Source organism: Cupressus sempervirens, chromosome 9 (genome assembly GCF_028749045.1).
Source record: "Cupressus sempervirens isolate cs-2001-9-10 chromosome 9, ASM2874904v1, whole genome shotgun sequence".
NCBI lineage: Eukaryota > Viridiplantae > Streptophyta > Pinopsida > Cupressales > Cupressaceae > Cupressus > Cupressus sempervirens.
Genome location: NC_143126.1, coordinates 356,918,589 through 356,942,413, shown reverse-complemented (window position 1 = coordinate 356,942,413; position 23,825 = coordinate 356,918,589).

Sequence of the window (23,825 nt, the reverse complement as noted above, 5' to 3'; positions counted from 1 at the left end):
TAAATTTACAAAGTGAGTTGTACTTTATAGATCAAACCTATTATTACATTCTAACCTATGTATTAGTCAAAATCTTTTAATCAATGTCAACACCTAATAGTCATTTTGTAAATCTTTGAATGAAGGTTTCATTCTAATGAACTAATCCAAAGACCTCTAAAAAGGCCACTCCTGACAGGGTGATTAAATCCCATAACAAGGTCACATTTAACAGTGTGTTGTATAACCTTTGATAGGGTTAGCTCTTAATTGAGCTTACTTCAGAAGAGTGAAAAAATGGTAGCATGTTACATGTTGTTTTTTCTCAATTAGGTTTCACATTAAATCCTAGTGTCAAAGTTTTATTTTTATGTGTGGATTTTTTTTTTTCATGATATATTTTATAGAAGTTTATTTACTCAAAGTCTACATATATAGAGATAAAGAGTTAAGATATTAGATGAAAAGTTAAATTGTTGATGATATGCTATATAGACTAAGTGGATTTTTTAGTTTGATTAATTTGTTTGAAGTTATTAAAAGTTGAATTGGTACATCTAGACATGAGAATACCCAATTCACCCCCCTCTCGGTTATTATAAATCATTATAACAGATCATACTCACTTAAAATGGATATGAGATCTAAAAATATAGAATAAATTATGTACTTCAAAAAAAAATTGCACATGGAAAGTGTTGATCCAACCAAAAGTTGATATACTGAGGAGGGATGGGGGGTGGTAGGTGAATCAATATATCATAGTAGTTTTAAATTTTCTCTTTATGATTTACTTTGTGCCAATCTATAGGCTAGTGCTAACTCAATTGATCAGCATCAAGAAAAAACAATGAACACATCAATAGCAACACATAACATAGTATTTATATTTTGGACACATAGCTAAGATAAAACAATAGTGTATGATTCAATCCTCACAAATCTTGCACTCTTTTGGAGTGTACTCAATCAAGATCTTATCTTTGTTAGAAGATTAGAAAGACATTCTTAGGTGCCCCCTGGTTAAGGGATTTAGATAAAACTTGTCAATGTCTTTCCCTATTAGGAGCAACCCGATTAAAGGACTTCACAACACAAGTTAATGTGTCACCCTATTAGGGGATTTAATACAAAGAACCTTATAGGGTCCACCCTCAATTGGATTTACTATTGTATATATTAGTAAACAAGAGGGAATGATCCAAAAAGATAGTGAATTCACTTAGCTTTGATATAGATCACTTTTTATCTCTTCTAACTCATCTAGAACTATATTTTTCATTCTCTTGGTTTTGCAACCTTTGACACTTTAACTTGTGCACTTGATTGTGTCTTATCTTGCAAAATATTACTCTTGTGTTGTTATGGCCCACTGGCTTTCCTTCAGCACTAATGCTAACTCCTTAGCTATGGCTTTACTCTATCACTCTTTTCACACTTTGACATTACACTAAGCTTGGTTCTATTAGCTTTGTGGCTAATCAATTAACAATCTAACCTTTTCTCTTTTAACTCTATTTCCTTTTATATCACTATCCTATTCCACTTCAGAATCCTAATTTATATATTCAAATTTTGAATTCATAAGCCGACTTCTAGCTTGTCTTCTTATTTTTTTTGTATTCCACTCTTGTCACATGTAGTTTATTCATACAAGATTCACGGGCTCCATATATTCTCAATGTCTTGTGTTGGTGGAAAAAAATCAAAATTGAATTATTTTGACTATTTTTTGATATAACAACTCCATCTCTATTAAGTGCAACAATGAGTGCACTACTACCTACTACATGACATGGTAGTCATGGGTAGCGTGCTTTATTTTTTCCTTTCTGACTTGACCACTCCATCGTAAATGATCATTGGTTACTATGCCTTCCATTCCTCTTAACATCCTTCTACATGTTCTCTCTTCACATAGTATGCATAGCTCTATCTATATCTATAACCTTTGGCATTGCCTCTATTGGGCTTGTCTTTCACCTTTCTCTGATCACCCTTGTGAGCTAGAGTCACACATGAGAGATTTATTTTCCTTGTTGATTATTTCTCCCTACCAATCTTGATTCCTTCTTGTGACTTGACATCAATGAAAAAAAATTCATAACTAAGTCCACCAATCATTCTATCGATCATTCATCTTTCTTTGAGACAATTATGCCAATAATATTTCAATTTTTCATTGATGGAAATACTATTATTTTTACCTTCTCAACTTTAGCATAAGTATGCCTTCACCTTTGCATTTCCTTGACATCTACTCTAGAGATGATTTTGTTACAAGCTAGGGTTGTTGTTGCACCAAAAGATCAACCTATCAATTCCTGATACAACCACTAGACTTATAGAACATAAGAGATGGTTAAGCCATGTCACAAATCATGAAGGGGAATGTCAGTGGTTAGTCCAACAATTCCCCCCTTAGCATTACCCAAGGAGATTCAAACCTATAGCCAAGCTCTGATACCACTTGTTACAAGATAGGGTTGTCATTGCACCAAATGATTGACCTATCAATGCCCAATACAACCACTTGACTTATAGAACACAAGAGGTAGTTAATCCATGTCACAAATCTTGAAGGGGAAAGGCTGGTATTTAGTCCAACAAATGCCTAAAATTTCTTTGAACTTTATGAGTCCTCGTTTTTGTTCTTCCCTATGTTGGGATTTAACTTCTTCAAACTTCTCCCCTTTGACAATAATGTCAAAGGCATGCAATATTTACTCTATGACTGCTCCCCTTGCAAAGTAGTCCCTTTTTCTTATAAATCCATCACTTGATTTATTCACTATCTAATCATGGATTAATGCATGCATGTCTATTCTTAATTTAGGCTTGATAGGGGTAAAACCCCTAGCTTCTTTCTAAGATACTCAAAAGTATCCTTTTGAAGAGGCTTTATGAATATATCAGCTAGTTACTCCTTGGTTGGCACATATTCTAGCCTGACTTCCTTTTCTTGTACTTTCTTTCTTAGAAAGTGATACTAGATTGATATGTGATTTATCTTTAAGTGCATCACCAAATTTTGGGATATGTTAATTGCACTAGTGTTATCATAGTTGATAACCATTGGTGTCTCCATCTTCTCTTGGATTCCCTAAAGAATTTTTTGGTCCAAATAACTTGAGTACAATTCATTGCTACAATAATACACTTTTCTTTTGTTGTTGACTATGATATGTATTTATACTTCTTCTTGGCACACTTAACTAGTCTTCCCCCAAAAAAGAATGCACCATCAATCACATTCCTTTTATCGTCTATGTTTCCTTCCCAATCAGTATCAATAAGGACAATAAGCTCAAAGTTTCCTCTTCAAGGATATCATAGGCTATACTATTCAATTCCCTTTATAAATCTAAAGATTCTTTTCACAACTACCACATGTGACTCCTTGAGGTTGGCTGAAAATCTAGCTATTGTTGGAAATACAATAGGAAAAGTAAACTCTGAGAGGGGGGGGTGAATCAGAACTTAAAAATTTTAACCATAAAATCATTCACCTCACATCCATCTCATAATTCAATAAGTAAACTGAAATACTAGACTAAGCATATACATCCAAAGCATGTAAATACAAAATTCAACACATGTATGACACAAGATATTTGGTTACCTAGAAGCCTTCCAAGGAGAAGGTAAAATTGGGGTGGGGATGACACCCACAAATATCTACTACTACAATAATAAAGTGTATCCAATGAAGGTTACAAATTTTTGATCATGAAACATGATCTACCCTATAAAAGGTTTTCCCTGTTAAAGCCTTACAAAGACTATTAGGTCTTACCCTATTAAAAGATTTCAACACCCTGTTAGAATTGTGATTGTTAAAAGGGCTTTGACTTACAATAAAGTGAGCACCCTATTAAAGGATTTACAATAGCCTATTAAGACTACTATGATAAGAGATTTAACTAATTCACCTATTAGAATGTCTTAGCAATGATCCTTTGGCTAGCACTCTATTGCTTGATGATGGATCGCCTCTTTCCTGATGTGTACTTGATCCTTTCTAATCAGATGTATCTCTATTATCTTTTAATTCCTTTCCTTTGTTCTCCTCTAACTAATTTTGCAATATATTTCAATTCATGACTCCTTAGCCAATGCAAAACTTCTCTATTTTCTCCTTCCACACACATAAAAATTTTAGGATTTGTCTTCATTAAGAAGACCTAGGTGACTTAGGGTTAGGTATGAATCAATGATTGTGATTCACCTATATTGCCACTTAATCCTTCCCTTTTTCTAATAGGATGCATCTACTACATAGGGATTCACAATAATTATTTGTTCTTATCATCTAAGATCGCAAAACAATCCTTAAGTTGGCTCAAAAATGGTTTGCATAGAAGTTTGTGTCATTACAAACATCTATGTCAAAATTGTATGACTAAGCATTTGAAGTCCTTGATGCTTAGCATCAACTACAACTTCAATACTGTAACTCAACCTCTAAATGAATCAGCATCCATTGATCACTTGGCATCTGAATAACTCGGCATTTGAAGTCCCTAATGCTCAACATCAATTGCAACTTCAATACTCTAACTTGACCTCTAAATGACTCAGCATCCATTTATCACTTGACATCTAAATAACTCAACAAATATTATCTACTTGACACTTGAGTAACTTAGCACTTACTAGTTACTCTGTACTTGAATCACTCAACACATATTGTTGTTCAACACTTGAGTGACTCAGCATGCACTATCTAACATGTTATACTTAGCATGAACTAATTACATAACTTATAAATGGCTAAAGCATATAGAAACTCATTTGTCATAACCAATCTAAGATTAACACTCTCCCCTTGTGACATGAATGACCTTCACTTACGAGCATAACTTTGATACCCATTATCTCTATTTGGCTTATATATAAAATTTCAAAAAAAATTGCAAAACATGTCTTATCTTTCATACCTCAAAATTCAATAACTCCCCCTAAGTTAACTGTGTTGTTCTATATCTAAACCAAAATCATTCCTCCTGCTAAGTAGATGTGCATAAGCTGATCTATGCTCTATTTCTATCATTGACTCCCCTTTTCTCAAAAATAGTAGCTCCCTCAAAAATATTATCTTTTGCATTATCTTTAGTTCTCCCCATATTTTATTTCTCCCCCTTTCTTATTTGTCCCCCTTTTTTGACACTAATGTCAAAGGTTTAATAGTGTGTTTATCCAAAAATGTTTTATGGATTTCAAGCATAATTTTCAAAGCAGCATCCCAATTTTCACAAGCTACCTCCAATGATTTGATTTAGATGGCCAGCTCGATAGCAAGGTGTACTAAGCCTTCATGATTAGAAAGATGTGGATCCTTCCTTCTTCATGGGTGTTTTGACAAATGCTAGTTCCTTTTGCAATATATGCATATGGGGAGTCAGCATAGACTAGATGATGATCAGTTTAGCCTTTATGTTTTCTTCATCTTCCTATAATACTATTAACTAACTCTAGGATTTCAAGAGATTCCTAAAATGTTTCTCACTTTGGGTTGGAGACCTTGGTAGAGTTATGCTAGTTGACTGCACATGACTCTCCAAACTTATTATGTAGCTCCTAACTTCTTGTGTGAAGAGTCTTGGATTGCACAATTTGGTGTACAAAGAGAAAATTTTCTCTAGTACCTTCTTCACATTATCAATTTTTGATGCTAACTCAACTTGTGATAGTGCAATAGACTTGATATGTTTTCATTGACCTTATTGTGAAACTTTCTTTTATATTATTCAAGTAATTTCACATTTGAATCTAGGTCTATGTTATTTACCTTCTCAACTAGGTTGGTTAACTGCTCCATGATAGGATTTGTTGCTTATGGTGCTAGCAAGCTAAATGAATCAAGAAAATTTCCTTGATATCTAGCAAAGCTTGCCTTTTCCTATGCTCATGTCTGAGAAGTTTTTGGTTTTTCTTCTTTGCAAGAGCATCCTGTAGTATGCTCATTTGTTCAATAGTGATGGTTGCAAAATCCAACTTGGGAAACTCAATCACTTTGTCCAAGTTCACATCAACAAATTATGTAACTTCATCTACCTTGGATGTACTTGGACTCAGCCTTGATGATCATAGGGGTATAGCTTCTATACTCAACCTATGAAGAGATTAACTAGTAGGAGTAGTAGTTCTTGGCAAAGTTACCAGTTTTTGTATTGCTACTTGCTCCTTAGGTTTTGTAGTCAAATCTATCTCTTCAATCATATCCTTTACTTTCTCCATATTCTCAGTTGCACCTTGATCTTGTGATGTAGGTGCAGGAGTATCTACCTGACCTATTGGAACTTGTTTTGTTTCCTATGCATCTATAGAAACTTTTGGTATTGACATAGTGTGTACCAATTTGCTGATATGGGTCATGGATGGCCCTTTCCTTTGATACACGACAAGGGGTAATGTAGGTTGTATCAAGGTGGATTGAGGAGGGGTTGTATATGTCTCTTGTTTCTAAACTTCCTCCCCTATGGATGCCTTTTATGTCGTCTCAATCTCATCAACTCTCACCAGTACAGGATGTTCATAAAGTTTTTCCTAGGTAGTGGATTCTTCTAGTATCTTCTTTAAATCTTCCTGTATAAGGGGGTCGATGTTCTGAGTGATAGTATCAGAAACATCTTTAATATTTACAATATCAATGTCTATATTCAACTCATGTTGAGGATTGGCACTTGACACTAGTGTATCTTGTACACTCTATTCTTGTCTCTTGCTCAACCTTAGTTGTAGCCTGTGTATCTTCATGTGTCCTAGTGCCTTCCTCATGTACAACTATCTCAATATAAACTATAGTTACCTTAGTTACTTCTTGTTGTTCATCTTTGTCTTCACCTACCTCAATAGGTGTCTACTCTATTGCCTTGGGTATTGTCAAGCTATATAATGATTTCCAAATCTGAGTGGTCTTCTATACAAAATTCTAATGTAGGAGCATCCTAGGTTGCCTTGTTATCCTGCTCATTTTTGTTTCTTCTGCAAGTTGGTGTCGAGTTATTGTAGCACTTACTTGGTGCCAAGTTACTATAGCACTTAGTTGGAGTTGAGTTACTATAGCACTTAGTTGGTGTCAAGTTACTGTAGCACTTAGTTGGTGCCAAGTTACTATAGCACTTGGTGCCAAGTTACTGTAGCACTCAGTTGGTGCTAAGTGACTGTAGCACTCAATTGGTGCCAAGTTACCCAGTGTATGTCAAGTGACTCTTCATTTGTTGAGTTACCTAGTGTATTTTGAGTGACTCTTCTTGTGCCGAGTTTTTCTACTCATGTCGAGTCTCAACATTTGGACATGATTTCTGTGGGCCAACTAGTGGGATTTATTTCAATCTCAAAATTTATGTTAATATCTTTTCTTGGGATGTGTTGAGACCATTGTTGGGTTGGCCTTCCTCTTATGTAATTTTCTAGAATGATCTCTAAGCCATTTTGGCAAGTATATATAGAGTGTTTAGGCTTAGGGTTAGGTAATTTTTCAAGGAGGATTAGCGAGTAGAATTGGAAAGTGTGAATTTGTTGTTGGATCTTTGAATGTGAATGTATTTATATTTGGCCATAACCTAGAAGGCCTTATAGCTAGACATGTATGAAGATATTTTGATGAATCAATAAAATTATTTCACTCTTCTTCCTCCTTTGGTAGTTGTTCTTTGTGTTTGCTTTCATTGTGTTAACTCTTGCAGGGTGGTTTGGATAGTTGGGTGAGCCTTTGGCCCTAGTTCTTTACCCCTTCCATGTGTCAGGTGGTATCAAAGCTTGAGGTTCATCCTTGTGGAGATTGGACCATGTAGAACCCTAATTCAAATTTGGTTGTAGGGTTGCTGATCTGTAGATTTGACCTATAACTTGCACAATCTTGCAAGAACCTAATTTGTAAAGATGGTTCGTGGTAGAGGAAATGTTGATAATGGCATATTGGATCAGTTGAGACAAATTGCAGCCAGATTAGATGTTGTAGAGATAGCCTAGAGGAGAGGAGCACATCTTGATGATGTAAGTGATGATGAAGTAGTGGCACCAAACCATAATCCTGAACCTAAAGAAGATCAAGGTGAGGAAAGATTGTTGCAAGTGTTATCTAGGGAAAATTCAAAGCCTGATGTAGAAGTTATTCCTTATGATGAAAAATTGGATACCAATGTTGTGTTGGATTGGATCACAAATATGGAGAAGTTATTTGAGTATGAAAACACTCTTGATAATAGAAAGGTGAAGATTATAGTCACTAAGTTGAAAGGTCATGCATCACTATGGTGGGAATATTTGTAAACTGATAGACAAAGGAGAGGAAAGGAGAAGATTAGAACTTGGCCAAAGATGGTGAACAAGGTAAATAACAAATTCCTTCCTATTGATTACCAAGTTAGCTTGTTGAGAAAGGTGAAAAATTTAAAACAAAAGAACATGACTGTAAAAGAGTATACCAAGGAATTCTATAGATTGGACATCAGATCTAGACATGTGGATGATGATGTTGAGAAAATTGTTAGTGTAGTTTTTTATTTTTCCTATTTTACTAGGTTTTTCCTACACTTTTAATAATCTCACTTAGGTTAATAAAGCATGTCTTATTAGGTGAATCATTGTGAGGTGTCACATTCCTACATGTGAGCATCCATTAGCTATCTTAGGAAGATACTTTGCTATCTTTAGTCCGATAGATGGTTGCTCCTCATTGGTTGGTGTTGCCACCTCCTCCCTCTTCCTAGCCTATATAAGCATGCTACCTAGCTTGTATTTGCATCTCTTGTTTTTGCATCCTCTTAATGCTATTTTGCTTCTAGCATTTGCATTTCTCTCTTGGAGACTAACTCTGTGTTGCTATTTGGATTTTGTATCATTTGCATACATTGTTTAGATATTTATTCTTTGCACTAGTTTTCTGGATTATTAATCTTTTCAAATTCTAACATGGTATCAGAGCTTTTCTATGTGCAAGAGTAGATTTTAGTTTCCTTATTTGAGAGATTCGAGGGGGGCTAATAAATTTTATTGTAGTTTTTTGAAAAAAAAAAAACTATGCTCTTCTCTTGCATCTTTGGATGATCTTGAGAATCAGAGAAGTTTTGACAAAAATGATTTTTCTCTGGGGTTTCAATCTCAAATCTGACAATCAACTTGCATATTTGGAGTTTTCAATCAGTATTGCAAGTTCCAGCATGCCATTGATGGACTTAGGAAGCTAGTCCAGCATATGCATGTCATATTTTGGTTGCTGGGGTCATTTCTTGATTTTTGGAGCCATTTTTTACTTTTAAAGGTGTCTGATTTACACTACAGCAACATCTTTTGTACATCAGCAAGAAAAATGCTTTCTGGATTTTGTTTGCAAACTTGAAAAACTATCAGGGTATCTTTTCAATTTTGCATGCAATCTATATATTTTGCAGGATTGAGCGCGGAAAGTTATAACCATACCCCTCTCCATTGGCAGTCGCAAATTTGAACACAGTTTTCAAATGTCTCATTCTTGCTCATACGGACTCCAATTTTGATGATTCTTATTATGACCTTGGCTATTTTTTTGTGATATATCCACTAGTGGAGTTTTTTTTTGATATTCATGCATAAATTTTTCAGAAATTGTAGATTCTTGACCATAACTGTGCATAGTTCTCGTTTTGAAAATTTCAGAGGATCATAACTTTCTCATACGACCTTGTATCGAGGTGATTCTTTTTTTGAAAGTGCATGATTTTTTGAGTAGATCATAGTGGTTCTATTTGTTTTTTTGATTATTGTCCCTAAATTTCACTTTTAGCATATGCTCTTCATGAGAGTTTGTAATGCATTAAAATCAAGACCACTAAGTATTTCTTTCTAGTGGTAGTTGTAAACACACTAAAATAAAGTGCCAAATCATATTTCTTGTGGTGGGGGGGGGGGGGGGGGGTGTTGTTCTTTGATTGAGTAAAAAGGGGGGGCATTGTCGTGGTTGGGTTCTCTTCTTTTGAGCATTTCTTCTCTACATTTCTTCATCATGGATCAAACAAATATGCCCATCCTAACTCCATACAATTACTTTGAGTGCAAATCATGCATGATAATTCACTTAAGGAAAGCAAGATTTAATAGGATAACTATGGGACTTGAAATTGAACCTAATAAAGATGAAGATAAGCCTGAGTGGTTTAACAAATGTGATGAGGCATATGGAACATTGTGTTTGTCTATTTTTCCTAACTTGCTATTTCACATTGAGTCTTTGGATACATCAAATGAAGTATGGACAAAGCTAAAAACACTATTTGGCACACAAGATTCAATGAGGGGTCATATGTTGGAAAATTAATTAATTAGTTTAAGTCCAGGCAATTTCAACACAATCCAAGATTTTTCCACCAAATTTAAATCACTAAGGCTACAGTTAAAACAATGTGGAATTGAAAAGAAAGATGAACAACTAATTCTTAGTATTCTCTCTAAGCTAAGTTCAGAATATTTTGTGTTTGTCTCTACCTTCTATGCTACTAAGGGTGCACTTGGTACTCAATTCACCATGTCATCTTTAGATGATTTTCCTGTCAATCTCACTCGAGAATAGGACAAGCTAATCCAGATGGGCACTCTTAAGTCCTTTAAGTCACATGCCTTAGCAACCAACCAAGGCACAAAAGAACAAAAAGGACAAAGTAGTAACAACAATAGTAAGGATGAGAAACAAAATAATAGTGACGAAATTGCTTCAAAAGCAACTATTGATACCTCATCCTCTAAGGGCGATAAGCCTTTGAAAGAAAAGGTTAAATGTGCCTATTGTAAAAGACCTAGTCATGATGAACATAAATGTTTGAAGAAATAAATTGATCACTTGACATACATTCTTGAGAAGAATAATATTAGTGTTCCTGAGTTTATCAAACAAAGTTCTAATAAAGAGTCTAATAAGGAAAAAGAAAACAACAAGGGGAAAGGAAAGGGCAAGGCTCTTGTTGTAGTTTCTTCCTCACCGTCCACTTGGGTTCTTGATTCGAGTGCTTCACACCACATGGCTTCATCTAAGGAAGAACTTGCATCTTTGGAGCCATGTACTATGCCTTCTTGATGATGGGTGATGACACTCCTATTGAGGTGTGTGGGAGAGGGTCTGTTGATGTGGGGGATGGAACATTCCATGATGTTCTTTCTATACCCTCATTATCAACTAATCTCCTATCAATATACTAGATCACTCACATAGGTTTAGGCAAGCGGGTTGAGTTCACTTTTGATTCATTGGAGATACGTGAGTTGCATAGTGATTCTATAGTTACAGTTGGGAGAGCAGATCATCAGTCATGACTCTATCTATTTTCTCACTTTGTTCCTGATCCTCCTTCATTTGTTTTGATCAGTCACTCTAATGATGTGAGTAAATTATGGCATGAGCGGTTTGGCCATCTTAACTTCTGCTATTTGCATCAGCTCAACTAGCAGAGCATGGTCATAGGGTTGCCTTTAGTTCAATTCTCGGGAGGTGTTTTCCAAGGTTGCATTCTTGGTAAGCATCCTAAGGAAAAGTTTGACAAAAGTAAGGCATGGAGAGCTTCACAGCTACTAGAATTAGTTCACAGTGATTTGGCTGGTCCATTTCAACATCCTTTTGTTAGTAGGGCTCGATATGTCCTCACATTCATTGATGACCTTTCTCGATATACATGGGTGTACTTTCTCAAATAGAAGTTAGAGGTATTTGATCATTTTCAAGACTTCAAAATTTTGTAGAAAAGTAATCTAGGAAAGCCATCAAGGTTTTGCGCACAGACAATGGTGGTGAGTATGTCAACCATCGATTTGAAAGATTTTGTACTTTAGAGGGGATTGATTTATAGCATTTAGTTCCATACAATCCTCAGCAAAATGGTGTTGCAGAATGGAAGAATAGATCCTTGAAGGAAATGACAAACTGTATGATTCACTCTAGATCTCTTGCACCATAGTATTGGGCAGAAGCCATTAACTATGCTTTTTATATCCAAAATCGTGTTCCTCACTGAGTCTTGAAGGGAGTTACTCCTTTTGAAGCTTGGAGCGGTTGAAAACTATCAGTTAAGCACTTTTGAGTTTTTGGCTCCCTTGCATGGGCCCACATTCCTACAGAGAAATGTAAGGCCTTGGATCCGCAAAGTAGACCTTGAATATTTGTAGGTTATCTTGATGGTGAGAAGGGTTATTGATTTCTCCACCCTACTACACATGAGTTATTCATTGAGAGGAGTGTTTAGTTTGAGGAGGGATCTTAAGCTCCATTTTTATCACTTCACTAACTCCTTCTACCTTGACATTAGAGTCACTTGGAATACATGACAGATCTTTTGATGAGTCAAATTTACCTAAACAGTCTTCTACCTCTACTTTTGATGTAGAAAGTGATTCAGAGAACTCACCTCCTTCCTCTCCTAGTCATCATTCAGAGGTTAATGATTCCCCTCCAGATTCTCCATCTTCCTATCCACTTTGGGCTAAACAGACCTTGCAATCTGCAGGTGATTGGGTTGGGGATCCATCAGACACTAGGAAAACTCGTTCATAATTCCAAGATGCTCCACATGTCCTTATTGCTACTACCTCAAATCCACAGTCCTTTCATGAGGCTTTTGGTATTCTTGAGTGGGATATAGCTATGCAATAAGAGTATAGTTCCTTGATGAGGAACCACACTTGGGATCTTGTCCCTCTTCCTAAAGGAAGAAAACTAGTTCGATGTAAGTGGATCTATCAGACAAAATTTGTAGCAGATGGGTCAGTTGACAAACACAAGGCTCGCTTGGTCGCCAAAAGATTCTCCCAGATTCCTGGGATTGACTACTCTGAGACTTTTATGCCAGTTGCTCGAATGAATTCCATTTGAATTATTCTTGCCATTGTTGCAGCTAATCATTGGGAAGTACATCAGATGGATGTGAAGAGTGCTTTTCTTCATGGTGACCTTCATGAGGAGATCTACATGGAGCAGCCATAGGGCTTCCTTCAAGATTCTTCACTTGTGTGTTGTCTTTAGAAGTCTCTCTATGGCCTCAAACAGGCTCCTTGGGCCTAGTATGCCAAGATGGACTCCTTCCTTCTATTAGCTGGGTTCACTTGGTGCCATTCTAATCCTAATGTCTACATTTTGCAACAGGGTGATTCACTTCTATTTTTGGTTTTGTATGTTGATGACTTGTTGATCATAGGAAGTTCTTCACCCACCATTAAGGCTGTCAAAGTGGCCCTTCAGGATAGTTTTTTGATGACTGACTTGGGCTTGTTGCATTATTTTCTCAGGATTGAGATCCTTCAGTCTCCTTCTAGGATCACCATCACACAATCCAAGTATGCTCTAGATTTACTCTCAAGGTTTCATATGGCTGACTGTAAGCCTACTCTAACTCCCTTCCTTTCTGGAGTCAAACTTGAGGCTCAATGTTCTTCTCCACTTGTTGATGGCACTTTGTACTGCCAACTTGTTGGGAGTCTCATTTATCTGACTCATACGAGACCTGACATCTCCTATGGTGTAGGCATGGTCTCTTGATTCATGCAGGAGCCCCATGAGTTGCACTGGAAAGCAAACAAGCAGATCCTTCACTACATTTAGGGTTCTCATAGTTGTGGGATTCACTACGTAGCAGGTATTGAGCTTGATTTGGTGGGCTACACAGATTCAAATTGGGCAGGTTATTCTAAGGATCGCAAGTCTACTTCAGGGTATAGCTTCTCACTTGGGTCAGGTCTTGTTTGTTGGTCAAGCAAAAAGTAGTCTTCTATTTCTCTATTTTCTATTGAGGCTAAGTATCGGGGGGCTGTAAATGCTGCCACTGAGGCCATTTGGCTTCAACATCTTCTCACTGAGTTTGGTATCTAGATTAGATGGCCATCAATCATATTTTGTGACAACCAGAGTGCCATTCAGATCTCACAAAATCTGGTTCATCATAAGTGGACCAAACACATAGAGGTCCACATGCACTACATCCAAGAGCTCATCCATGGTCATGTCATTGACCTTCACTATTGTCTAACTTTCGAGCAAGTTGCTGATATCTTCACCAAACCCTTCACTGAGAGAAAGTTCCTTCATTTGCAAGCTTTACTAGGGGTGCGGGATGCTTCATCTTTTGGGGCAGCCTCTTCCTCTCAATCGGAGTCTTGATTTTTTTTGGGGGGTCTCTTTTCTCTCTCTTTTGGGAAATCTTATGTACATGGGTACCTCATCAGGCTTGACTTGTCAACACTCATTTCTACATCCACCTAAGCATCACTTATGGGGGGTGTTAGTGTAGTTTTTTATTTTTCCTATTTTGCTAGGTTTTTTCTACACTTTTAATAATCTCACTTAGGTTAATAAAGCATGTCTTATTAGGTGAATGGTTGTGAGGTGTCACCTTCCTACATGTGAGCATCCATTAGCTATCTTGGGAAGATACTTTTCTATCTTTAGTCTGATAGATGGTTGCTCCTCATTGGTTGGTGTTGCCACCTCCTCCCTCTTCCTAGCCTATATAAGCATGCTACCTGGCTTGTATTTGCATCTCTTATTTTTCCATCCTCTTAATGCTATTTTTCTTCTAGCATTTGCATTTCTCTCTTGGAGACTACCTTTGTGTTGCTATTTTGATTTTGTATCATTTGCATACATAGTTTAGATATTTATTCTTTGCACTAGTTTTCTAGGTTATTAATCTTTTCAGATTCTAACAAAAATTGCAAGGTACATAAATGGATTGAAATTTGGAATTCAAGATGAAATAAGTTTTATGAAGTTGGAAAGTGTTGAAGAAGCATATCAATATGCATTGAAAGATGAGGAGATCTTAGCAAAGAAGCATGAATAGAGAAAAAGAGGTAGAGGTGGTAGATTCTAGAGAGGTAGAGGTAGATCTTATGGTGAAGGTGATAGATCTGAAAGATTTGTGCAAGATAAAGGAAAACTTGAATGGAAGAATGATGACAAAGGCAAGATCGAATGGAAAAGTGAGAATTCTTATCAAGGAGGTACTAATTCTTATAGAGGAAAAGGTAATTCTTATTCTAGAGGTGGATTTCATGGTAATTGTTTCAGATGTGGTAAAGAGGGACATAGAATGTAGATCCTCTAAAAGTGGACAAGGCAATAGGAAAAATGTGATTCAAGGAAATGATGAGGGTTCACCAAGTGGACCTAATTATAGAGAAAATATGATGGTGAGAAGAACCTTATGTAATAAGGGAAGTGATGAGGAACCTATTTTAAGGAGAATTCTTTTGAAGACAAGATGTAAGATGGCTAGAAAATGTTGCAAAGTGATCATTGATAGTGGAAGTTCTACAAATTTGGCATCAAAAGAGCTGGTTACAAAGTTGCAATTGCAGAGGCTGAAGCATCCTAAACCCTATCACATTTCATGGATCAAAGATGAGCATAAGATATTGGTAAGTGAACAATGCCTTGTGAAGTTCAAAATTGGATATTACTTTGATGAAGTTTTATGTGATATTATGCCCATCGATTGTTGTCATATTTTGTTGGGTAGACCTTGGCAATATGATAGATATGTTGTGCATGATGGAAGATTAAATCAATATACTCTTATGGGAAGAAACAAATATTGTTGCCTTTGATTGAAGGTCCAGATGAGGTTAGTTGTACTGCAATAAAATTTTGCATGGTGAATGGAAAATTTTTTGAAAAGGAAGTGAAGAAGAATCAAGTCTATTTTGCCATAGTTCCTAAAGGACCGAGTGTTGGTAGTAATGATCGAGCAGCAGAAGCTGGTAATGACCAAGTGATAGTAGATAGTGATAACTGAGTGCCAGTAGAAATTATAGAATTGTTGAATGAGTATAAGGATATTTTTGTTGAGGATATTCCTAGTGGTTTACTACCAATGAAAAGTATAAGTCATTGTATGGATCTGATTCTTGGAGCTAGTTTTCCAAACAAAGCACCATATAGATTGACACCTACAGAGAATGAAGAACTTAATAGACAAGTGCATGAGTTGTTGTAGAAAGGTTTGATCAGAGAAAGCTTCAGTCCATGTGTTGTACCTACTATATTAGCACCTAAAAAGAATGGAGAATGGAGAATGTGTACTAATTCTAGAGCTATTAACAAGATAATAGTGAAATATAGGTTTCTTATGTCGAGGGTGGATGACATAGTGGATTGTTTGAGTGGAGCAAAGTATTTTACCAAGATTGATTTGAAGAGTGGCTATCATTAGATTAGAATTAGAGAAGGTGATGAATGGAAGACTACTTTCAAGACAAAAGATGGTTTGTATGAATGGTTGGTTATGCCTTTTGCTTTGACTAATGCACCTAGTACTTTCATGAGGCTTATGAATGAAGTTTTGAAGAGATTTTTTGGGTAAGTTTGTGATTGTTTATTTGGATGATATTCTGATAATCAGTAAGACTAAGGAAGAACATCTTCAGCATATTAGGCAAGTATTGTAGAGGTCAAAAGAGGAAAAGTTGTTGATTAATCTAAAAAAGTGTTCTTTTATGCAAGAGGAGATTATGTATTTTGGATTTGTGATTTCAGCTAATGGTTTGAAGATGAATCTTGATAAGGTTAAAGCAATTTTGGAGTGGCCTACATTTGAGAATGTGGGTGAGGTAAGATCAATTCATGGTTTCGCTAGTTTTTATAAAAAGTTTATAAAGAATTTTACTGTTGTTTGTAATGCTATGACTGAAACAATGAGCAGAGATAAAAAGAAATTCAAGTGGACACATGGAGCTGATAAGAGTTTTGAGACTTTGAAACAAAAGGTTGTTGAATTACCTCTATTGGCTTTGCCTGATTTCAAGAAAGTATTTCAAGTTGAATGTGATGCAAGTGGTAATGTAATAGGAGCTATATTAAGTCAAGAAGGTAAGCATGTTGCATTCTTTAGTTAAAATTTGAATGATTCCAAAAAGAAGTATTTTGTGTATGATCAAGAGTTTTATGCTATTGTTCAAGCCTTGAAGAAGTGGAGACATTATTTGGTTTCTAAGGAGTTTGTGTTGTATACTAATCATAAATCTTTACAATACTTGGGAAGTCAACATAAATTGAAATAGAGACATATGAAGTGGGTTGAGGACTTGCAGAGTTTCACATTTGTTATTAAGCATAAGAGTGGAGTTACTAATAGAGTTGTTGATGCATTGAGTACAAGATGTTCTTTGTTGACTAAAATGAAGGTTGAAGTTCTTGGTTTTGATGAAATAAAAGAGTTGTATGATGTTGATCCTGATTTTTCTAAGGCATGGAGAGAGTGCAAAGCACCAAATCTGATAGATCACATAATTAAGTATGATGAGTATTTCATTCAAGAAGGTACATTGTTCAAAGGCATTTAGTTGTGTATTCCTAGAAGTTCTATGAGGTTGAATCTGATTAAGGAAAAGCATAGTGGTGGATTGGTTGAACATTTTAGAATTGATAAAACATTGAGTTTGCTGAAAGAGAAGTATTATTGGCCACAAATGTATAAGGATGTTTAGAAATTTGTAAAGAGTTGTGGAGTTTTTCAAATTGCAAAAGGAGTAAATCAAAATACTAATTTGTATACACCTATTACTATTCTTGAGAAACCTTGGAGTGACATTAGTATGGATTTTGTTCTTGGATTACCTAAGACAGTGAAGGCATATGATTTCATATTTGTTGTAGTGGATAGATTTTCTAAGATGGCTCATTTCATACTATGTAAGAAAGAAGACATCAGATGTAGAGCATGTTGTTGAACTTTTCTTTAAAGAGATTGTGAGATTGCATGGATTACCAAGAAGCATTATTTGTGATAGAGATAGTAAGTTTGTTGGTTATTTTTGGAAGACTTTGTGGAAGAAGATGGGTACTAAATTGAAGTTTAGTTCCACATTTCATCCACAAATAGATGGATAGATAGAGGTTGTGAATAGAAGCTTGGGTAATTTTTTGAGATGTTTAGTTGGGAATAAGCCAAGTAGTTGGGAGATGGTATTGGCACAAGCTGAATTTGCATATAATAATTTTGTGAATAGGAGTACAGGGAAGACACCTTTTGAGATTGTTACTAGAATGAAGCCTATAGGTGTATTGAGAGATGTTTTAGGTGAAGAAAAGAGAAGCACTACAAGAGAAGAATTTGTTAATTTTATGGAGTCTTTGCATAAGGAAGTGAAGTTGAGGTTGGAACAAAGTAATCAAAAGTATAAGGAGAATGCTAATAAGTCTAGAAGACATCATGATTTTTAAGTTGGTGATGAGGAGATAGTTCATTTTTAAAAAGGAAGATTTCTTATTGAAACATATAGTAAGTTGAAGATGAAGAAATTTGGACCTTGTAAAATCTTGAAGAAGTTTGACAATGGTAATGCTTATGAATTTGAGTTACCTGATGACATGGATATCTCTCCTATATTCAATGTTACTGATTTATATAAGTATCATGAGTCAGATGATGAAGTTGTTGTTTTAGATGATTATCTTAAGAAGCGGATTGAAGAAGTTGAATAGATATTGGATCAGAGAGTTAGCAAGAGCACAAGAGGAAAAGATTACTATGAATATTTGGTGAAGTGGAAGAATAGACCTATTGAAGATGCTTCATGGATTTCTCAATCTGAGTTGGATTTAGCTCAGGTTGTGACATCTCAATGATTCAAGAGAATCATTTCTTTCAACCTCGATTGTTTGATTCTTTACTCATTTTTGTTGATTCTACAAGTTGGTGTGATTTACTATAGCACTTAGTTGGTGTTGAGTTAGTGTAGCACTCAGTTGGTGCCGAGTTACTGTAGCACTCAATTGGTGTCGAGTTATTGTAGCACTTAGTCGGTGCCAAGTTACTATAGCACTCAGTTGGCGCCAAGTTACTGTAGCACTCAATTGGTGTTGAGTTACTATAGCACTTAGTTGGTGCCGAGTTATTGTAGTACTTACTTGGAGCTGAGTTATTATAGCACTTATTTGGTGCCAAGTTACTGTAGCACTCAGTCAGTGTCAAGTTACTGTAGCACTCAATTGGTGTTAAGTTACCCAATGTATGCCAAGTGACTCTTCATGTGTCAAGTTACCTAGTGTATGCCAAGTGACTCTTCTTGTGTCAATTTTTCCTACTTATGTTGAGTGTCAGCATTTGGACATGATTTTTGTGAGCCGACTTGTGGGATTTATTTTGATCACAATATTTATGTTAAGATCTTTTCTTGGGATGTGCTTAGACCATTGTTTGGTTGGCCTTCCTCTTATGTAATATTCTAGAATGATCTGTAAGTCATTTTGACAAGTATATATAGAGTGTTTAGGCTTAGAGTTAGGTAGTTTTTCAAGGAGGATTAGAGAGCAAAATTGGAAAGTGAGAATTTGTTGTTGGATCTTTGAATGTGAATGTATTTGTATTTATAACCAGAAGGCCTTATAGTTGGACATGTATGAAGATATTTTGATGAATCAATAAAAGTATTTCACTCTTCTTCCTCCTTTGGTTGCTATTCTTTGTGTTTTCTTTCGTTGTGTTAACTCTTGTAGGGTGGTTTGGATAGTTGGGTGAGGCTTTGGCCCTAGTTCTTCACCCCTTCCCTGTGTCACATTCTCAATATTATTCTACAATATGTTGAATTCTCTATATTTAGGTGCAAATTTCCCTGCATGTTTCTTTACTACCTTAGTCATTGTGGCCCTATCCAATTTTGGAATCACTTGGGCAAGTGTAGTCTCTTCGATTTGTGTTTTTATATTGAGACTATGTTGCCACTTTTTCTCAACTCTTTCATATATATTTTTTGGTAATGAGTTGGAAATCTCAATTGGAGTCTATTTGAATATTGTCATCATGGCATATACCAACTCCTCTACTTGGTTCATCTCAATTTTTCCAAGTTTATCAAACTCAATATGTGTGAGACCAGATAAATTAGCATTATTCCTTATGCTTTCACACACATTATCTAAATCTAAGGAAGGACTATGACTTACCACTTTGAATTGACTGTTGTCATCAAATTTTTTCCTCTCTTCATCAAATTTAGCTGAAGCAATATGCTTTCTCCTTAGTCTTTTCTTAGAATCTTCTTCTTTGCTAGTTGATCTAGCCCTCTTCTCTTTTGGCTTATCTACTTCTTGAGCCCTTTTTATAGTAGCTCTTGTGCTAGTTCGAGTTGCTTGAACTATAGGCTTAGGTTTTACAACCTTCCTTTCTTTGCTAACTGTTGAGACTTTATCTTTCCTCTTCTTTTTCTCAAGTACTTCACTGGCTTCTTCTCCCTTAGCACCTTCTTTAATTTCCACCTCTTCTACTTGATCTTCCCCTTGACCTTGAGTTAATGCCACTGGTGCTTGAGCATCTTCTTCTTCTTCATCATCTTATTCTTCTTTGTTTTCCTCTACTCTACCAAGTTTCTCTTTAAGCTTCTTGACAATATTTTTTTCTTTCTTATGATTGAGGCAATTTTTAAATCCATTGTTATCTTAGATTTAGCCACATTATAATTCCCAAAGGTTGTAGCCTTAGTATCTACATCTTCTACAAGTAATGTTGTAATTGTTGTAGAGGCTTCATCCACATTGATCTCATAGCCTAGTGGCCTTAGCGACCTTACCCTTGGAACAACAGCTTGAACATATGTAAAACCAGTGTCAACTAGAAAGAAAACATCATTGAAATATTTCTCAACTAGTGAAATTGGTATCCTCAGTCTTTTCTTCATTGACTACTTGAAATCTTCAAAATAGCTAGTCATTATAGACTCAAAATTCTCTCCAATTTGCTCAATGAATTCACCTATTTTCATTGTAATATATCTATTTTTTTCCATGTAACTTTACCAAAAGTAGGGAACATATTTTATACATAAAAGAACATACATACAAGAATTAAACCAAATTTATATTGTGCATTCTTGATCTTCCTTATTGCTCCCAAATTTTTTGTCAGTCGTTACAACTGCAACTCAGCAAGGTCATAAGTATGATCTTCCTTAACTATTTTATAGCTCATGTCAACATAAATACATGGTAAATTGTTGAGCTTGATAGATTGATAGAATTTGTGTGATATAATCCTCACTACAAAAGCAATTAGGGGATATGAGATAGTGTCAATTTTCATTCCTTGTTTGTTCCACATTGCCCTAATATCCTTCTCAATAACTTCTTTTTCTACACTCCTCATAGTTTTAGGTTGGTCTAGGTTTGGATACCCTATTACTCTGTGTACAATATTCTTTGTGATCTTCACTAGTCCATTATCCAACCATATAGAATTTTCATGAATTCTTCTCATAATTATCTTTATCCATTCAATTTTGAAAATGTTAGGGAAATTTAGGGCATGGGTTAACCCTTTTGTCTCTACAATTTTGAATTCATATTTCAATGCTCCATTTTTGCATAATTTCCCATAGGTTTCCCTTATCTCCATGTCACCTATGCTACCCACCTTGCATGTGTAGCAACATCTCACATCTTGAATCATTAACACTCATGGTGGTATCATCGATAACACACCAAATGGATCTTGTGTATAAGAAATATCAGGAATGACTCTAAAGTTTGTTTATTTGATCTCATTTCTTATCAATGTACATTCAAAACTTCCTTCCCCTCTTTAACCTTAGTTTCTGAAGAACTAGATGCCATTATGAAAACCTAGGGTTTACAAAAATTTAAACTATGTAGCTCAGCACACAATAAATACCTTTATAAATCTACCAAGATGATGTCAAGAAACTATTGAATCATATTTGCAAACATTTGGAATGATCTCTTCAATTTTCCTTTAGCTCTTCATACTCTCCTTCAAATTTGAATAATGTCAAATTAGTGGAAATCAATCATATAAACCTTAAAGCCTCACATTTAATGCTTCGTGCTTACACAAATGTAAGCTCAGCTTCAATAGAAATTTTAACTCGCTCGGCTTCCATGCAGTTTCCTTTATGCTCAACAACTACTGAGAGATTGGCCAACGCTATTAATGATGATAGCTTGGCATCAACTAACATTTCACTCAACAGCTAAAGTAAAACTCTTCACGCTTAGCAATAAGATAAAAACTATCACAACTTAAAGATTTCTTCCAAGTTATAATCAACACTTTTCATCTTACTTCATGCATATATAATCTTTTCATAACTAAATCCTTGAAACTGATGTATAGTGTGCCTTTTTAAATATCAATCCCAACATACCTCTTGATTGCTTAATTAGAAGTGGTGTGATCACTTGACCCATTGAGTGAAGTGACCTCATCTGAACTTGATGTGTTGCAATCTTCCATTTTCTTCCATGTCTTGTTCATCTCATCTCTAACATTCTCAACATATGTCTTTCATTTTCCTTTGTTGAATTCACTGCTAGGTGCCTTTGACCTTGTTGGACAATTCCTACTTAAGTGACCAATCTTCAAATAGCTAAAATATGTAGTTTGACTCAACCATCTTTTGTATTCACTTGTAAAATGTGTTCTTATGCAATTTTCAGCAACATGTTCATCATCTTGACAATAGTGACAATTATACCTAGTATTATAATTCCAATTATAAGAGTTTACATTGTGCTTTACCTTTTTATACTTATTTATTGATCATTTATGCTTGGATTTGCACTCATATGCTCTATGTCCATACTTTTGATAGTTATAGTAGTATCCTTCAAATTTGTGTGTGCTTATGGTCTTGGTTTTGCATTCATGTGCCTGATGTCCTTGTTTGTTGCATTTGTGGTTGTGACCCATGAACTTCTACTTAGGATTTTGATTTGTAGTCTTGCTCTTGCAAACATTAGCAGTATGACCTATCTTACCACAATTATGACAAGTAAATTTGGAGTTCTTATCTTTATTACTTCTTTCTTCGCCACTTTTAGATGATTCTCCTTCTTTAGGACTAGTGTAACCTAATGTAGTAGTATCACTATTGGATCTAGGAGATCTCATCAATTTTTCAAAGTACTTGAGAGCTTCACTAGGCCTAATGAAGCTTTCAACAAACTCTTTTTCTCTTTTCATATCATTTCTTAGTTGTTCATTCTGCAACTTCAGTGTTGAGATCTTAATATTCTTTACATTTAGTTCATGATTTGCAATCAGCATTTGACTCAATGTTTCTAATTACATGTTAGCAATCCTATTTACCTTTGATGTTTTCTCTTCTAGTCTATTGGTCAAAATCCTTTTGTCATCTTCAATCATGACTTTGTCCTATAAGCTTTCTTCTTTTGATCGATCACTTCACATAGAAATACTAATTGGACCTCTTGTTCTCTCTTTAGATTTCTAACCTCTTCAATTAGTGTTCCATTCTTTTCCATTAGATCTGCAACTGCTACATCAAATTCACTTGTGTTTCCATCTACAAACAATTGAGTAGTTTTAATCTCTTGGTAATGTGTGTCATTCTCTTCAATCGCAATTTATTTCCTTCTTTTCAATGATCACTATAATTCATCTCTTGCTTCATTCAGCTGATGTAGGGCAAGTTGTATTTCAATCTTCTGGTTCTCAATAGTCTTTTCCAACTTGTAGACTTTCATTTCCAAGATCTTTTCTCAAAGTTGCAAAATTTTACTTCTAGAGAACTATGGCTCTGATACCAATTGTTGGAAATACAAAAGGGAAAGTAAACTCTGAGAGAGGGGGGTGAATCAACACTTAAAAAATTTAACCATAAAATCATTCACCTCACATCCATCTCATCATTCAATAAGTAAATTGAAATACCAAATTAAGCATATACATCTAAAGCATGTAAATAAAACATTCAACTCATGTATGACACAACATATTTGGTTACCCAAAAACCCTCCAAGGAGAAGGTAAAACTGGGGTGGGGATGATGCCCACAAATCTCCACTATTGTAGTAATAAAGTGTATCAAATGAAAGTTACAATGTTTTGATCATGAAACATGATCTACCCTGT